We start from the raw sequence: 17,500 nt of genomic DNA, 5'->3' as shown, positions 1-17,500 counted from the left end.
CCGAAGGGCTTGATCCCATGTGATGGGGGGGCCGGTCGGGTCCCTTCTCAGTACCGACACGTCCCCCCTATGCAGAAGGGCTATTGCCGGCTCACCGAGGCCAGCCTCAGGGGCGCCAGGGGAGTCTCGGAATTACTTGGGCCCCAAATCCCCCTCCCGCTCTCTCACTCACCAGCTTGGCTACGGGGGGGGGGGAGTATTAGGCCTCCTGGAGGGGTCCGCTGATGTCTGCAGGCCGGGGAGCGGGTCCGGGGCTTCCTCCGGCAGCGCCGCCCCTCCCACGGGGACTGGGATGAGCCCCGGGCCTTCTGGGTTATCACGCGGCCTGGGAACCAATGGGAGCGCAGCTCACCGGGGGCGCAGCATGCGTCGCTGCTAGCTCCCCGGTTGCCACGCAACACACCTCGAGCCCTCCTTGGGCCTAGCGCGGCCCACGTAGCGCCCGCAGCAACCCCCCTCCTCACTTCGGGGGTCGCGGCGGCAGAGCGGCCCCGGGATCCTCCTCTTCCCGCCACCTGGGGTGCGATACTCCTGTCAGCGTGGCGCCTGGGGGCCGCGGCAGTGATGGCGATGACTTAGGCCACTAGCGCCTCCAGGAGCCCAGCAATGGACCGTAAGGTCTTGGGGTGGCGGCGATGACTCCCAACAAGAAGCACTCTTACCAGCCCAGCGCTAGGTTACAGGTACGGGGCAGCGGCGGTGATTTGGGCAGTGAAGCGCCTAGGGACACAGCGCCTCGTGGGTACAGCACGGACAAGTACAGTGCTTAGAAGGCACAGCAGCAGCACCGGGATGGGGCAGTAAAGCGGCACTGAGATGTGACACAGCACACGACAGCAACCAGTTTCTTTCTCAGGGGCACAGTTCTGGCGGCTTCTTCTCCAGGGGCCCAGGTCTGGAAGCATAGCGCTTGGGGGGCACAGCGCATTACCTGCGAGTCCTTAGGGCCCACAGTGACGGTCCTGGTCAGCACGTGCCTGAGGGGGAGAGTAGATGGCCGGTTCCCCTGGCAGGCTTTCAGGGGGAGAAGGGGGTGGAGTTGGCAGGCATCAGGGGCAGGGCGGGTCCCTGCACCACACTGGAGATGGTCCCCCGGGTTGCCCCCTCACCAGGCAAGATCAGTAGGCAGGTAGAGTCCCTCATCTATCTTGGGTACAGCAGGGCCTAGACTCAGTCAGTCCCCAGTAGTGTAGGTTCTCCCCTAGGCCCAACCGCCTACGCTCCGGCGAGGTTCCCCCAGGTCCAGTGGTCCCCCAACTGACTAGTCAGGTTTCCCTCCTTTCCCCTTATACCCCAGGTCAGGTGACCCTCCTGCTAAGGCGGCAAAGCGAAGTCCCTCCCAGGGCTGGAAGGTTCCAGGAGCTTCCACATAATAGTCTATGGGACAGAAAGGCGGGAGGGAAAAAGATACTGTATCCCACTGTCCCAGCCTGCTCCTGACTACTAGTATGCGTGTGCAATGGCCACTCTGCAGTAGCAGGGGGCTGTGGCAGCCATGTTGTGAGGAGAGCACCTGCACCTCAGCACTGGTTAGCAGTGCTAAGGCGCCCAGAGACCTAGGGCCAACAAAAAGATGGCGGAAAAAAAAATGAGGCAACAAGGGCAAAAAACGGGGTAGACCACCCTAGGGCTGACAGGTCTAACAGGTGCCAAGCTAAACAAGGGTGCGCTGAAAGGGGCTGAGTGTCAGGGAAAATAAGGAGAGTCCAGACAGAAGAGAAGGTAGGGGGCTGGAGGCTCAGAACCTTGGGCGGGGAGTAGGTGGTCAGCTTCTTGAACTCTCTCTCCCTGTGGTGGAAGGGTAAAGAGCTGGGAACGGTGACACAATATGGTTCCATGTCGATTGGGAAAAAGTTGTGGGAGAATTGCGAGACATTGCAGAGATTCATGGGTCGGGGACTGTGATCAGCATCTTTTAACCTCAGAAAGGGGGACCATGTGGTTTCAAACTTGTCAATCTTATTCTGAAGCCGGTAAATTATATATTTTTACAATGCCACTTTGAACATTTCCGCCAACCACTCATCATGAGTCGTCATTCATTGTTTGTGAGGTCAGGTGTATCACAAGTATCATGTAACAAGGGAAGAGGTGTGGCGCCATGGCCAGGGCGACTGATGCTGGAATCTGGGGCTCACGGTTCAGGTCAGCCCAGCACCATGTGACTCTGGGCAATAGCTTGCTTAATCTTCCCAATGGCCCCCAGCACCGGGAGGCCTTCGGGTAACTGTTCGCGCTTTACAAATATTGGATTTATAAATACTGGATTTAACAAAATTAAAGAGGTCTTGGGAGTGTCAGCACTAGGCCAAGCGTGTCACCCACATGGAACCAAAAACAGGAATTAGCTGGACAGTTACATAGGGTATGAGTTATGTGACAAGCCATTTGTGAGCATCTCCAAAATTGTGGATGGTGGAGAAGGCCTGAAGCTGCAGGTTTTCTGGGGTCCAGTACCAGTTCTGAATCGTTTTGAAGAGGAAGAATTTAATCCTGGTCTTGCGGACCCCCTACGTCTAAATCCTCTATCATCTCCTTCCAGTACTCCTCCATATATTTGGATGGAAGTTTCCAGGTCTACGAGGAACCTTTCTATTCAGAATCACATCCTCTGAAATGTGAAGTGCCTCAGGGCTCCTCATTAATTCCTATTTTATTCAATATGTATGTCTGTCCTCTGGCAGAGATTGTGTATTCACATGGGTTCTCGATAGTGTCATATGCAGATGACACTCAGATGGTCATCTTGCTTGCCCCTTACAGAGAAGCAGATTTCAACCCGCTGAACTCCTACTTGAATGTCATCCATTTGTCTAAAGCTTAATGGAGACAAAACTGAGGTATTGGTAATTGGAAACGACCCTACTCCTTGGTCCTCGTTGAATTGGCCAGTCTCTTTAAGAAACCATCCTACCCCCAAATCAGCTGCAAAAGGTTTGGGGGATGGATTGATAACAAGCTTACCCTGTAGATACAAGCAAGGAAGCTAGCCCTTAGTTGCTTTGGTCTGTTGAGGACACGCAGGAAAATGCTGGAATTGTTACCCTTGAGGATGGTGCAGTCTTGGGTCATTGGGGAGACCAGATAAGATATTAAGAAGTAGTCCAAACATAATTGTATACTGTGGACAGCTGACAAAAGGTATTATGTCTTGTTCATTGGGTGCAGGAGACGCCAAACATCAGATAGACAATGATCATCACAGAGGTCGTATAGAAGGGTTCTACTGTTGTCATTATGGTTGTCTATGGGGACCCTACGATCTAATATGATGTCTGACCCCAGGTTCCAGTTCCCTCCTATCACAATGTTGGTGGTAATTACTTCAGTAAGCGTTCTGTGGAACCAGATGAAGAATGTGAGTTTTGGACCAGTAGGGGCCTAAATGGAGCCTATGCTGATTATTTTAGAGGGCATTCTGAGCTTTGTGAGAGCATATTGGCCCTCGACATCCATCCATGTTTGCAGGACCGTGCAAGGGAGAGCCTTGTAAATGAGAATGGCCATGCAAAACTTCATGGAAGGGGTACAGTAGGTTGGTATCTAGACAGGTCCGTGTGAACAGGAGACTTACTGCTGGAAGCAATCTTTCCTACCCAATCTCTCTTATTAGTCAGGACGCCATATCATCGAAAGTGGTAGCAATGGAGTTGTAGCTGAATAAGCTGAGGGGGAGGGTGCACTGGAGTCTGGTGTCTTTGCACCCGAAAGGGTGGTGTACGAAGCCCCAGTGGGAGGAGGAGGGTGAGGTCGAGCCCAAGGACAGTGGGGCATGGGTGGGTAGGGGAGGAGGTAGGCAAGAAGCAGAACAACAGATGAGGGAGGCCTCTGAAACAGGTAGAAGGTGAAAAAAGGATCTGTTTATAGGGTGCTACGCCTGAACGTGGTGTGCCTATGCACAGGAAAGGTGTGCACTGTGACCTTGACTGTCAACAACGAGACGGTGGTTGGCGGACCATGAAGGCGTTGTTGCAAGACAAGACAATGCAAGGTGGGTTGTCCGTGCTAGCAGAACAATGGGATGAAGGTTAGAGACTCACGCCTAGCAGATTCATGGAGGAGGTGTGACCCAAGAGAGGGGCCGATTGGTTCGTCTCTGTCCATTAGTGGAAGAGGGGGTGCCACACTTTATGTCTGCCATGGGACATGGGGTCACTCACAAACTTGGCACAGGAAAGGGAGGTAGGTAGTCCAGAACCTAGTGGCAAAACTTAGAGGGAGAGCCAGGTGATTCAAGTAGAGGGTCCTCCAACTGGATGAGGGTCTCAGCAAAGAGTAAGGGGTAACCTACATCTGGGGAATCGCCCTAAAATCAGGTCAGGAGTGGAAAGTGGATGGCTGTCTGCTCAGTGTTGGATATGTGTAAAGGTGCCAGTCCATAAGGGTACAGAGCTAAATGTTTTGTTGGGGTGTCATTAATTCTAGGATTACCCTTTCCTCCTATCACTTTTATCCTCTCTGCCAGTTCTACTTCCAACCTGGCTGGGCTAATGTCCATATGTTTCCTCGGTTTGAGAAAACTGATTTTCTTTTAAAGAATATCCTGTGCCATGGACTGGCGTTTCACCCGACTGATATAAGGTCTGGTATGAGACGCTGTTCGTGGTCCGTATTAATCCTATTCTGTCCTTAAGGTGAGTATGCGGATCAGTATCAGTGGAAGCCGTGCCGTGTTCGTATCGTAAACCGATACGGACCACAAACTGCGTCTCATACCAGACCTTATATCAGTCGGGTGAAACGCCAGTCCATGACACAGGATATTGTTTAAAAGAAGCATATGCACATTAGACCAATTGGGTCAGAAGTAGAACCGGCAGAGAGGATAAAAATTATAGGAGGAAAAAGAGCCCAGGAAAAGTCATGGGGTCTTTCCCTATCGACGAAACACGTGTTGGCTGGGCGATTCGAATTAAAGACAAAGAAAAGATCATAACAAACTACTCTCTTTACTATTTCATAACTGTTGTAATGAAGCCGTCAGGTAGTCCATGTATTAAGCAGGAAGTTTTATTCAAGTAAGATGTTAACAAGTAGAGCCCCACCAGGAGCAGCTCATACTCCAACTGACACTCCACATCCGGGCATCCTCACATTCCATTACATCACCATGCAAACCAACATTCCACAGCACATTCACACTGGCTGAGCAGCAGGTATAACACATCTCCTTCTCTTTATACAAATGACAAAGAAGCCCTAGAAAGAATAACATTAAAATTGTGCATGCAATTGATGACACTAAAACTATTACATGCAACACAAAGACATCAGAACAAATGCAAACAAATAATCATTGTAGCAAAGTGCTGATGCGAAAGCATGCAGATAAAAGATGGAAACATTTCATGCATGTGTACAACAAATGATAAGATCAAGATAATAAAAGGAATATACACACATCATCTCCCTTTTTAACCAACCCAAGTAAACACGCACTTCAACACCACAAAACACAAACTAAACCCAGATACCAAAAAACAAGCTGGCTGGCCAGGCCAATAAGAAAGTGGTACGAAGGGTACCGACTGCGAGGCGTGGTAGGGAATCATGCAACAAGAGGACTTTACATTTTTTTTTTTATACTTTAAAAATGTGGAAAATCATTCCACACCAAACACACGGCATGAACGCTGCCCTCCACCCTAAGTAAGTAAGTAAGTAAGTAAGTAAGTAAGGGTGGTACGAGTGGAACACAACTCCACACCAAACAAACAGCATAAAAATTGACCTACACCCAAAGACGCTCCACACGGAATATGTAAAAGTGTACAACTCTACACCAATCACGTAGTAAGAGAAAACAGTAACCACCAGCAAAAACACTCACTGTTAAAAAATCTGGCTTTATTCCAGCCCTTCACCCAAACCCCAAGTAAGGGCGGTGAGTGTGGAACAAGGCTCCACACAAAGCATTAAAAAAACTCTTCAAGCAAAAATCAGAGGGTTAACACAACCCTTCACCCTAAACAAAGTAAGGGAGAAACAGGACCTCCCAAACATCATTTGGCTTAAGCCCTTCCCTTCACCCTCACCCCGTAGGTAGGGTGGAAAAAGAACAAACTCCAAACACCAGTCAAAAAAAAATAATCTGCCCTTCACCCTTACCCCAAAGGTAGGATGGAACACATCAAAAGAAAAATTGTCTCTCTGACCCGTACAACATAGCACTCTCCCAACGCAAACACAGACGTGCCAGTAAAGAAAGTGTTGTGCACAGAAACATTGCAACCTCCGGAACCAAATTATGAAGTAAGTAGCACACCATAGGAATCGACAAAACAGAGAGTCAAACTATTGAAGAAGAAAAAATCTTAATTATACCTTTCCTCATCTCACTAAGAAAGACAAATAAATGGACAACCACACACCAAAAGGGATTGTAAAAAAACATAGCCCCACAGCAAAAATGTAAAATGTCCACAAACCCCAACAAGTGAGAATTTTGCTGCACTTTGGGCTCAGGTTAATTTTACATTAATTTTCCCTAAAATAATTCATGAACCCCAAGGGTAATACCCTAAGATATCAGGGACATGACAAAAAGAAGTTATAGACTGGTGAAATTGTTCAGGCAGGTAGAACATCCAGGAAAGGTAATGTTGCTAACGTAGAGTAACATGGAGGTGGAACGTTGAGTTCGTACAGACAGCGCACAAAATTATTACTGCTAATACAGAAACACCTCACCCGATCTTCGGAGTGATAAAGAGGCGCTGTACATAATATTACCAGTCACCAAAAAGAATTTTGTCAACTAGAAACAACACTGGGAACAACATCAGCATTGGCTGACAGGAACCAAGATGGAGGCACGTCAACGTCGGAAGAGCCGGGTGGCTTCCGTCACGTATTAGCTGCCCAACTTCTCCTGATGACATGATGACATATGGCAAAGCAGAAACACACCTTCTCCAGCTTTCCTGACTTCCGAAAGCAGCATGTGAGAGGCAGCAGAAAAAGAGCATGAGGGCAGTCGTCGCCGCTATAGACTCGCCAACAGAGCCGCTCTCGTGACGAATTTGAAATGCCTCATCAAGCGCCCTAACTGTCACTTTACCGGTAAGTGCGAGTGCACTACGTCTATGCGCGTAAAGGCTTACCAGAGAACTTTTAACGTAAAGTACTGCAATGGTCCATAAAGCATTTTTTTGACAAGGAAAAGTGGTAAACACGCCCAGACTTCTCGCCATCAAACATGGGTAGGGAGACAAAGACACGCGAGCCAGCAAACTGAATAGGCACATGAGCAGCAGTCAGTGGCAAAGTTTTCATAGGGGCAGCGCCTGACGGCGTGTAAAAATGCCACAGGCCAGCAAGAGTCACACAAGTGGTGCTGGGAACATTAATCAAGAGAACTGCTCACCATAGCTCACCACACACGGATACACTCCCTATCAGCTCCATCAGGTCCCAAAGCAAAGTGCCTTCGTATTAGCTCTCCTCTACAGTGACTCGGAGGTTGAAATTGACAAAGTCCTACACTGATGGCACCACGGCACAATGACGTTTCTCTTGTGTGCTATTGACTTTTCCAGCACAAGTAGCATGACTCGCAGACAAATTCTCACAACCCAGCTGGCAGGGAGACAGATAGACAAATACTGGAAATGACACTGCTCCAAAGCACCTGTGCGGATGTAAAATGTTTCAGCATGCTCTGGCTGTTGGGTTGTCCGCAGGTCCACACCAATGAATCCATGAAGAAACACTGCGGGATCTGGCATGCCCAGGTTGGGGCCGGCTGGTCTTGAGGTCACTGGTAGGGCCCAGGGCAGCCAGATTGCTGTTACATGCTCCGCGCTTAGTTTCAATAGGAGGTCCTTCATCAAGAAGTTGATTCAGGCTTAATATTTCACTAGATTATGTTTCCATTCGTCTTAGCTTCTACCATCCAGTTCTTAGATGCAGGTTCTTTTAAAAAACGCCACAAAAATATGTTGTAATGAAGACATCAGGTAGTCCATGTATTAAGCAGGTACTTTTATTCAAGTAAGATGTTAACAAGTAGAGCCCCACCAGGAGCAGCCTTCCTGCTGCTCAGCCCATACTCCAACTGACACTCCACATCACATTCCATTACATCACCATGCACACCAACATTCCACAGCACAGCAGATATAACAATAACAAAGACATGTTCATTTTGTACTAGATATGTGCGTGAGCAGAGGATAGGAATTACATAAGGGTACAGAGGTTGAAGGTACTGTGGGGGAGACCAGGCAGAAGGGAGAAGACCAGGGTTGACACTCAGTAAAGCCCCCATCAACCGCCATACCTCTAGCCATCCCAGAGAAGCAGAAAAATGGTTAAATATACCATTCTCTGGTGTGGGCTAGGCCCTAGTATGAATCAGTAGATTGTGGGCTATGGCATTGATCGCTAGGTCTCAGGATGAGCAGGCTCCAATACCCGCTGGTGTGGCAAAAATGTCGTTTGTCGGAAAGGAGGGTTGGCAGCCACCAGACAGGGACCATCTGGTGGGATAAAGCTGCAGCGATACCATCCGCCACAGAAGTCGACACAGCTGATGGTAGCTGCAAGGCCCGCTCTTGTTGTGACCGGGCCTCAGCGGTGAGTGGCGGTAGCCTCCAGCGCAATAGAGGCGGGTCACCGGGCCGTTGAAAGGGTCCCGGTACGTGCCTAGGGACAAAGGTAGTAATTCCCGAGCATCCCTGTGCGACTCAGGAAATATCTGCCCTATTTTATCCCGATAGCCAGTAGCTTAAGGAAAGGTAGCCATCTTAGCATTGGCGAGACTCCACACTCCTTGCTTCTTCATCCTAATGCTTCTTCTAGCGCTGTCAAGCAATTGCAAGGTAACATGGAGCGCTGTATAATACTCTTATATAAAAAAGTAAGTAACTTAAAAATAAATATATGCATAAATGCCCTGAAAGCTGCATACTGAATTTGTTGCATTCATTTAACAAGGTAATGAGGACGGCATTGGTAAATCCAGATTCCCAGAAATTATTGGCTGCACAATAGTATGGGGGTAGGACTTGGGTTTGGGAAGGATTTACTCATGATGCTCAAAACAGAATAATTTGGCCATTTACTAAGTAAGCAGCTTAAATATAGAATTGTTATAAAATAAATGCAAAATGAAATGGAAGCTAACAAATAATTTAACTTTGCTTTGCTAATGCCTCAAACACATCTCAGTAAAATGTCATGGAAGCATGTAGAAACTCATGAAAATGATAAACGTCACATAAACCATACCCCAAATATCATGGTATTTTTTTGTATTTAATGTAAAAGACGAAACACCTATATCAAAGTGAAAATAACAAACTGTACCCTTTAGTATTTCATTGTGATCGTTACTTTTCAATTTAGAAAAGCCTTAATGAACCATTATTGAATATTTTACTGCCTGTTTGGTTTCATCTATCTTTCCAATGACCAGTTGCTCCTGAAATCTCGAAGATTGCCCAGGAACAGCATCACATGAACTGCTTCCCTCCATTGTTGTGGGTCATTGGCCATCCTGAAAGCACATACCTGGCTCAAAAGTCGGAATGTAATTTTTTAGTTATTTCCCACCTGTTTAACAACAATATGTCATGGAGTAGAATTGAAACGGTACCGTCGATATAAAAGGGCTGACTCACCACAGCGCGGAATCAACTTTTCCATTCTGGTTTGAATGCTCATGCAAATGCATAACAACATTTGCATGGAGGTGTCATTATCTGAAGTAGACCAACAACAGAAAAACAAGCAAGGGAAAAGCAAATAGGTCTGTCCGTGGCACACTGGTGCAATGGTTTGTTTTGTTATTAGCGAAAGCATATGCCACAAAATAAAAAAAAGACGAAAACAAAGAAAACCTGCTACCACTTAAATCAGGTGCATGATTACAGCATTAGAAATTTACATTGTAAAAATATAAAACATCTAATCCAATGTAATCACAATAGCACAGGTGCTTCCTAGCAGGTAGGTGTGCTTAGAAAATGTATGGAAACACATTTTAATTTTAAAGCACATGACAGTAAAATATATTTTTATCGGTGCAAAGAAAAGTTTGCTTCGAAATCGTGTAACCTGAAAACATAGTTTAAACACCCAATGATGACTAATAAAAAGATAAAAAGTAGAAAAAGGCGTTAGGAAAGTGAAGCCCATTAGCCCTGTCGCTGAAGCTCAGTTCTTTTTAAGCGGAAGTACAGGAAACATTGTCACTCACAGTGCAAAAGGGCGAATTACGCTGGGGTGAATGGCAGTTGATCAGACCAATGAATGAAAAGGGCCGACCCAAAATTCCTCTATGAATGTATATTTGTGTGTATTTTTTAATGAAATACACTGTAAATGAAATGTAAACCAAATATTTTAACTTTGCATTGCTAATCCCTCTAAAGCATCTCAGTAAAATATCACGGAAGAATGTAGAAACTCATGAAAATGATACACTTCACATGAAACGTCCCCCTAAGGTCGCGATGTTTTTATATTTTAGTGTCAAAGAAAAAAAGCTACAGAAAAGTGAATGTATAAACTGTTACTTTTAATGACTCCTCCTTTTTGTTACTTTTAGAGAATCCTTAATAAACTATTATGTAATATTTACTCCGTTTTTGGTTACATCTGTCTTTTCCATGACCTGTTACTCCTGAAATCTTTGTGCTCTGCCCAAAAAAAGTCTCCATTGTCATGGGGGCATTGGGCATAATGAAGACATATATCTGGTTCAACAGTCTGAATGTAATTTTTGAGTTATTGTCCACCAGTTTAACAACGGTGTGTAATGGATTCGAATGTACACTGTATGTTATAGAAGGGCTGAGTCACCACAGCGCGGAGCCATCTCTTCCATTCTGGTTTGAATGCTCATGCAAATGAATAACAACATTTGCATGGAGATGAAATGTTTTGTTTAGGAAGTATCACTTACTCATATTCGTCTGTCAACAACCTGCATACATCCTTATAGCTCTAGAAATCTTGAGCACCTCAGTGTAGCAAAGGGCGATAACAATATTTTAAAGTAGATCAAAAACAGAAAAAGAGGTATGGGCAAAACCAATAGCTCTGGCCTTGGGAAACTGGTGCAATCCTCTGCTTTTTTATTATTGAAAGCATAAGCCACAAAACTAAAATGAAGAAGACAACAAAGAGAACCTGCTATCACTTAAATGAGGTGGCTGATAATAGCATTAAAAACGTACATTGTAAAAATATTAACCATCTGTGAGAGGCTGGCTTAGTATATGATGCTCACTTATGTAAGTGAAACCCCGAAACCGGTCCTAGGATGCTTGTTTCCAGTCCAGGGAGGACCTGGCCTAGCAGTTCGGGCTGGACTGTTCCCATTGGGCACAGGGTCAAGACTGATTTGCATATGACTGGGTCCAAACTGGAATGGCATGGTGAGCAAAAAAACGATGGATTTAGGACCAGATCTCTGTACTGGGGTGAATGTATGACATTGTTCTGCATTCTGTCCATCAATAGTTCTTTTTGCATTTGTCATCCCGAGTGAGACTGGTATGCTCAGACGTGAGTCCCGTGCTCTCCATGCCACTGGAAGCAAGCTATCCTGGCTGAAGAGGGGTGAAACCACAAAACCGGTCCTAGAATGCTTGTTTCCAGTCCAGGGAGGACCTGGCCTGGCAGTTCGGGCTGGACTGTTCCCATTTGGCACAGAGTCAAGACTGATTTGCATATGGCTGGGTCCAAACTGAAATGGCATGGTGAGCAAAAAAAAACGATGGATTTAGGCCCAGATCTCTGTACTGGGGTGAATGTATGACATTGTTCTGCATTCTGTCCATCAATAGTTCGATTTGCATTTGTCACCCCAAGTGGGACGGATATGCTCAGACGTGAGTCCCGTGCTCTCCATACTACTGGAATCAAGCTATCCTGGCTGAAGAGGGGTGAAACCCCGAAACCGGTACTAGGATGCTTGTTCCCAGTCCAGGGAGGACCTGGCCTGGCAGTTCGGGCTGGACTGTTCCCATTGGGCACAGTGTCAAGACTGATTTGCATATGGCTGGGTCCAAACTGGAATGGCATGGTGAGCAAAAAAACAATGGATTTAGGCCCAGATCTCTGTACTGGGGTGAATGTATGGCATTGTTCTGCATTCTGTCCATCAATAGTTCTTTTTGCACTTATGTAAGTGTAGCACCCTGCGCTAATCCAGATGACCCTTATGGTGATTTTAGTGGTTTAGACAACCTTAGAAAGGCTCTCTAAGTGGTAGCTGTGGAGAGCAGTCTTTGGGCTTCGCCTAGGAGTGTAAAGCAGCTCGGTTTACCAGTATCCAATCTTTAGTGTCGGCCAAATGAAAAAGAACCACACAGTGTACTTATAAAAATAGATATTTATTACAGTCAACCACTAATATTATAAAATATTTCCTGTCTGGAGATATACTATCAATGCACACAAAATTTCAAGATAGAACACTAAGAAGCACCAATACACAGTGGTCCCGCTGGAGGAACCACACCATATATCAAAATAATGGAATGCGCACCACGATAATGGATGAGATTGGACCCAGAGGGTGTAGAGAGACGGGGACCCAAGACACCACGCCAGGTGAGAGTCTAGGTACCCCACAATAGTCGTATGCCAAGAGGATACACAACTGCATACTCAATACTACTCTGGATACGTTGTGGTTGCAGTCTTGAAGTGGAAACACCCTTCCCAGTGGACCCCAAAGATACCCTGTGGAAGACAGGAGGTTGAGGAGCCACCCCATCCGTGGATACCATCAGAATCAGGATACCTACAACCACGGTCGAGATCAATCAAGGACTTCAGGACAAGAAAGCTGTTGCAGAAGGATAAAAGAGTCTGTTGGAACCCGGGCACCCGCTCATGTCGAAAAGTACCTGAAAGAAGAGGGGACAGAATCTATGCCACTCCGGGTCGTCCAGGAGGCACATAAGACGAAGGCCACTCGAGTTCAATGAAGAATGTCAGTCGATAAAGAGGCTTCAAATAAGGGTACACCGAATCGGCAGCTCTACCCGAGCCTCCGGGATGCTGAAGACAACAGAATCCATCTGTGCAACCAACCGCATTGCCACGGGTCAGTTATAGCGGGGACAGACTCGTTAGACAGAACCTTTTGATGTGTCCGACTCCAGTGACACGAGTTGGTCATCGTAACCAATGCGGTTAACATGTGATGAAGCGATGCAGCGACGCGGTGCACAGAGGTTCAGTTACAGGGCGTAAGACAAGGTCTGCTAGCCTCAACTCGACGAGAGGACAACTCAGGCCTCGCGGGCATGCAGAACCACCACCTGTGTTGCTGAGCCTTTTGGAGTCTGTTGGAGCCCAGGTTTGGCAGACCGGTCAATTGTGTTGCGGTACCTGCAGATGCAGGGGAGTGACTCCTTCACTCCAAGGGAGATTCCTTTGAATGTCTTTAGATATCCACAGGCCCAGAACAGAACCTGTATGGAACACGGACACTGATGGTGCGGCAGGTTTGCAGGACGACGAGGTCAGAAGCAGACGAAGTCTTCTCAGTTGCCGTCTCGGTCCCAAAGCAAAGGATGATGCGATCAGTCCCGCACAGTCAGCACGACTCGGCCAGGATGTCCGGACGGTCAAAGATGAAGTGGAATTGGAGCTGAATCGAATCCCACAATGAATCTAGGGTCCCACCCACAGGTAAGCCCTTAATTATCCTCAGGAGAGTGTTGGAATGATTCAGGGCCCCTCCCAGAGGAGGGGCTGGACAACGAGGAGGATACTCCCATGTCCTTTTTAAAAAACTTTTTAAAGAGTTTTTAATAGCCGAACTAGACCTGAGACATCGGGTATCAGAGCGCTTTACATGAGCACCAGTTTTGTTACAGAAGGACACATTCATTTTTTTTTGTTAGGCACGGGGAGATTAAGTGATTTGCCCAGAATCACAGGATGTTGAGCGTCGTTGCCGAAACTTGAACCATGTTTCCCAGCTTCGAGGTCGACTACTCTAGCCATAAGGCTACATCCTCTCCCCTTTTTGTCTAGCTTCGTGCCAGAACTGGGGCCAACGGCTCCCTGAGCTGGTTTGAACTGGTGCAGGCAAGGAGGGCACTAAATGTGCCCTTCTAGCAGACTATGTGGCGCTGGAAAGCGCAACCACCCCGGCCTAATACACTAAATCCTCTCTGGGAGGTGGTCACACCTCCCTGTGTCAGGAATCCTATTGTCCTACCTTCCCCTGCTCGGGCTTGGCCCAGCAGCAGGAGGACAGAATTGTGTCTGGGGTTAGCAGCTGCCCTAGGTTGCTGTGAGGCTCTGTAATATCGGTCCCAGGAGCATGGAGGGCTTCCCGGAGGGGCCCTACCATGGATGGAATCATACCTCAACCCCGAATACAGTGTTTGGGTATGATTCCAACAAGTTTGATACCAAACATGCCCAGGTTCATTCCAGCCAGTTTAGAGATGGTCTTCGCATAATGATGCATGGCCTCTCTATTGTAATGGCTGATTCACTTACAAAGTCTGGAAAATGGACTCCGGAGTTTGTTGGGGGGGTCTGCTCACACAGGGCCACCCTCACACTCGGAACCGCACACCCTGCCTTTGGGACTGAAAGGCCTGCTAGAAGGGTGACTTATAGGTTTCAAGTGCAGTGATGTAAGATATAAGGACACTTATATGTTTCATGAGAGGTGCATGCACCAACTCACAGAGGCTGCAATGGCAGGCCAGTTGTTGGAGTTTTGGAGGGTCCCTCATGGGTGGCATAATATATACTGCAGCCCAAAGGGCATCTCTGAGGTTCCCATGCCCTAGGTACAATAGTACAATATACTAGGGACTTACAGGGGTGCCCCAGTAGCCAATTAAGAATGTACCAAGGTACTCACCATAACCAATTTAAGGAGGAAGCACAGTGACTGGGGTCCTGATTAGCAGAGGCCCAGTCACACTAGTTAGAAAAGCAGTAGAACACCAACAAAAAGTGGGGGTAATCATGAAAGCAGATCCTACTTTCCTACACAACCACCCCAAACATAAGGAGATGAGACTAACCTTGCTGAGTTGAGTCTTTCATTTTCTAAGCTGAAATATTTAGAGAGTCCATCTGCGTTAGCATGGTTTTTCCCTGGTCTATGTTGCACTGTATAGTCCATCTCTGTAGGGAAAGGGACCACCTCAAAGTTTTGGGGTATGCACGCTTCATCTGTTTAAGTCATAGGAGGGGCTTATGGTCTGTCTGAACAATGAAGTGAGTGCCAAACAGGTATGGTCTCAACTTCTTCAGGGCCCAGACCACAGCAAAGACCTCCCTCTCTATAGCTGATCAACGTTTCTCCCTGGGGGTCAACCCTCTGCTTATAAAAGCTACTGCCTGATCCTGGCCCTCGGCATTACGTTGTGATGACAGAGCCCCTACTGCTATCTCAGATGCATATGTCTGGACAATTACATTTTTAGAGTAGTCAGGACTTTGCAGAAAGGGAGCAGCGCACATGGCCTGCTTGAGATCATCAAATGCCTTTTGACAGCTAACTGTCCACTGAACTTTCTTGGGCATTTTCTTCAATGTAAGATCATTCAGGGGAGTGACAATGGACCCATGCCCCTTGACAAATCTTCTGTAGTACCCAGTGAGACCCAAGAAAGCTCTGACCTGAGTCTGGGTAATGGGAGCAACCCAGTCAGTATGGTCTGGATTTTGCCCTCCAATGGTTGAACCTGGCCTCCACCAACCAAGTGCCCCAAGAACACAAACTTGCTCTGCCCTATCTGGCACTTGATGGCCTTGGTAGTGAGGCCTGCTTTCTGCAGGGCCTCTAGAACATTCCTGAGGTGGACCAGGTGATCCTCCCAGGTGGAGCTAAAGACAGCAATTTCGTCTAGATATGCTGCACTATAGGCTTCCAGACCTGTTAGGACTTTGTTCACCAACCTCTGAAATGGGGCAGGTGCTAATTTTTCAGACCAAAGGGCATTACTATAAATTGATAATGCCCGCTAGGGGTTGAAAATGCTGTTTTTGGCTTGGCGTCCTCAGCTAGTCTGATTTGACAGTAGCCAGCAGTCAGGTGCAATGTACTCAAAAACGTGGCTGAGGCCAAAGTATCTATAAGCTCATCTGCCCTTGGAATAGGATGGCATCAGTCCTAGTGACTGCATTGAGGCCTCTGTAGTCCACACAAAACCTTATTTCTATTTTTCCACCCTTGGTGTGATGTTTTGGTACCAGGACTCCTGCACTAGCCTAGGGGCTATCTGAAGGCTCAATGAACGCAAATTCCAGCATCTTTTGGGCCTCTGTCATGATGCAGTCCCTGATGTGGTCAGGCTGTCTGTAGATTTTACTCTTAACAGGCAGGCTGTCACCGGTGTCCACTTCATGGGTACACCAGGTGGTCTGACTTGGTGTCAGGGAGAACATGTGTCTGTACTGATTGAGGATTTGCCTACAATCAGCTTGCTGCTGGTCAGTGAGGGTGCCTGCCAAAGCTACCCCATCTACTGACCCATCATCAGGGTTTTTAGAGAGGAGATCAGGGAGAGGGTCACTCTCTTCCTCCTGTCCCTCATCAGTTGCCATGAGCAAGCTCATGTCAGCCCTGTCCACAAAAGGTTTCAGGCAGTTCACATGAAGCACCCTGTGGGGACTTCTTGGAGTGCCCAGGTCTACCAAGTAGGTGACCTCACCATTTTGTTCAAGGATGGTGTGGGGGGCACTACACTTGTCTTGGAGAGATGCTGGGGCACAGGATCCAATACTCACACTTTCTGGCCTTGCCGATACACAGTCAAGACAGCCTTTTGGTCATGCGAAGCTTTTTGCAGTTTATGGCTGACCTCCAGGTATTTACTTGCCTTCTTCATATATTCAGACATACGAGAGCGCAGGTCAAGGACATAGTCCACAATATCTTGCTAAGGAGGTTCGAGAGGTTGCTCCCATATTTCCTTAGCACATAAGGGACCGCTAACTGGATGCCCAAACAAAAGTTCAAAGGGACTGTAACCAATCCCCTTTTGTGGGACCCCTCTGTAGGCGAAGATAAGGCGGGGTAACAAGACATCTCATTTTCACTTGAGCTTTCCTGGGAGTCCCATGATCATACCCTTGAGGGTCTTGTTGAACCTTTCAACAAGCCCATTGCATTGTGGGTGGTAGGGTATGGTAAACTAGTTTACTCCACTCTCTTTCCACATTGCAGTGATATAACTTGACATGAAGTTGGTACCTCTGTCAGATAGGACCTCCTTAGGGAAGCCCACTCTGGAAATGATTCCCAGGAGGGCCCTGGCCACCACAGGAGCTGTGGGGTTCTAATGGGAATGGCTTCTGGGTACCTAGTGGCATGGTCCACCACCACCAGTATGTAACTGTGCCCAGACGCTGTTGGAGGGTTCAAGGGACCAACAATGTCAATCCCTACACTTTCAAAGGCGACCCTAACCACTACAAGTGGAATTAAGGGGGCCTTTGTAGTACCACCTGGCTTACCACTGGCTTGGCAGGTGACACAGGAGCGACAAAACTCCTTGTCGTC

This window comes from Triturus cristatus, chromosome 5_1, assembly GCF_964204655.1.
Source record: "Triturus cristatus chromosome 5_1, aTriCri1.1, whole genome shotgun sequence".
Classification (NCBI taxonomy): Eukaryota; Metazoa; Chordata; class Amphibia; order Caudata; family Salamandridae; genus Triturus; species Triturus cristatus.
This window is presented reverse-complemented; position numbering follows the sequence as displayed.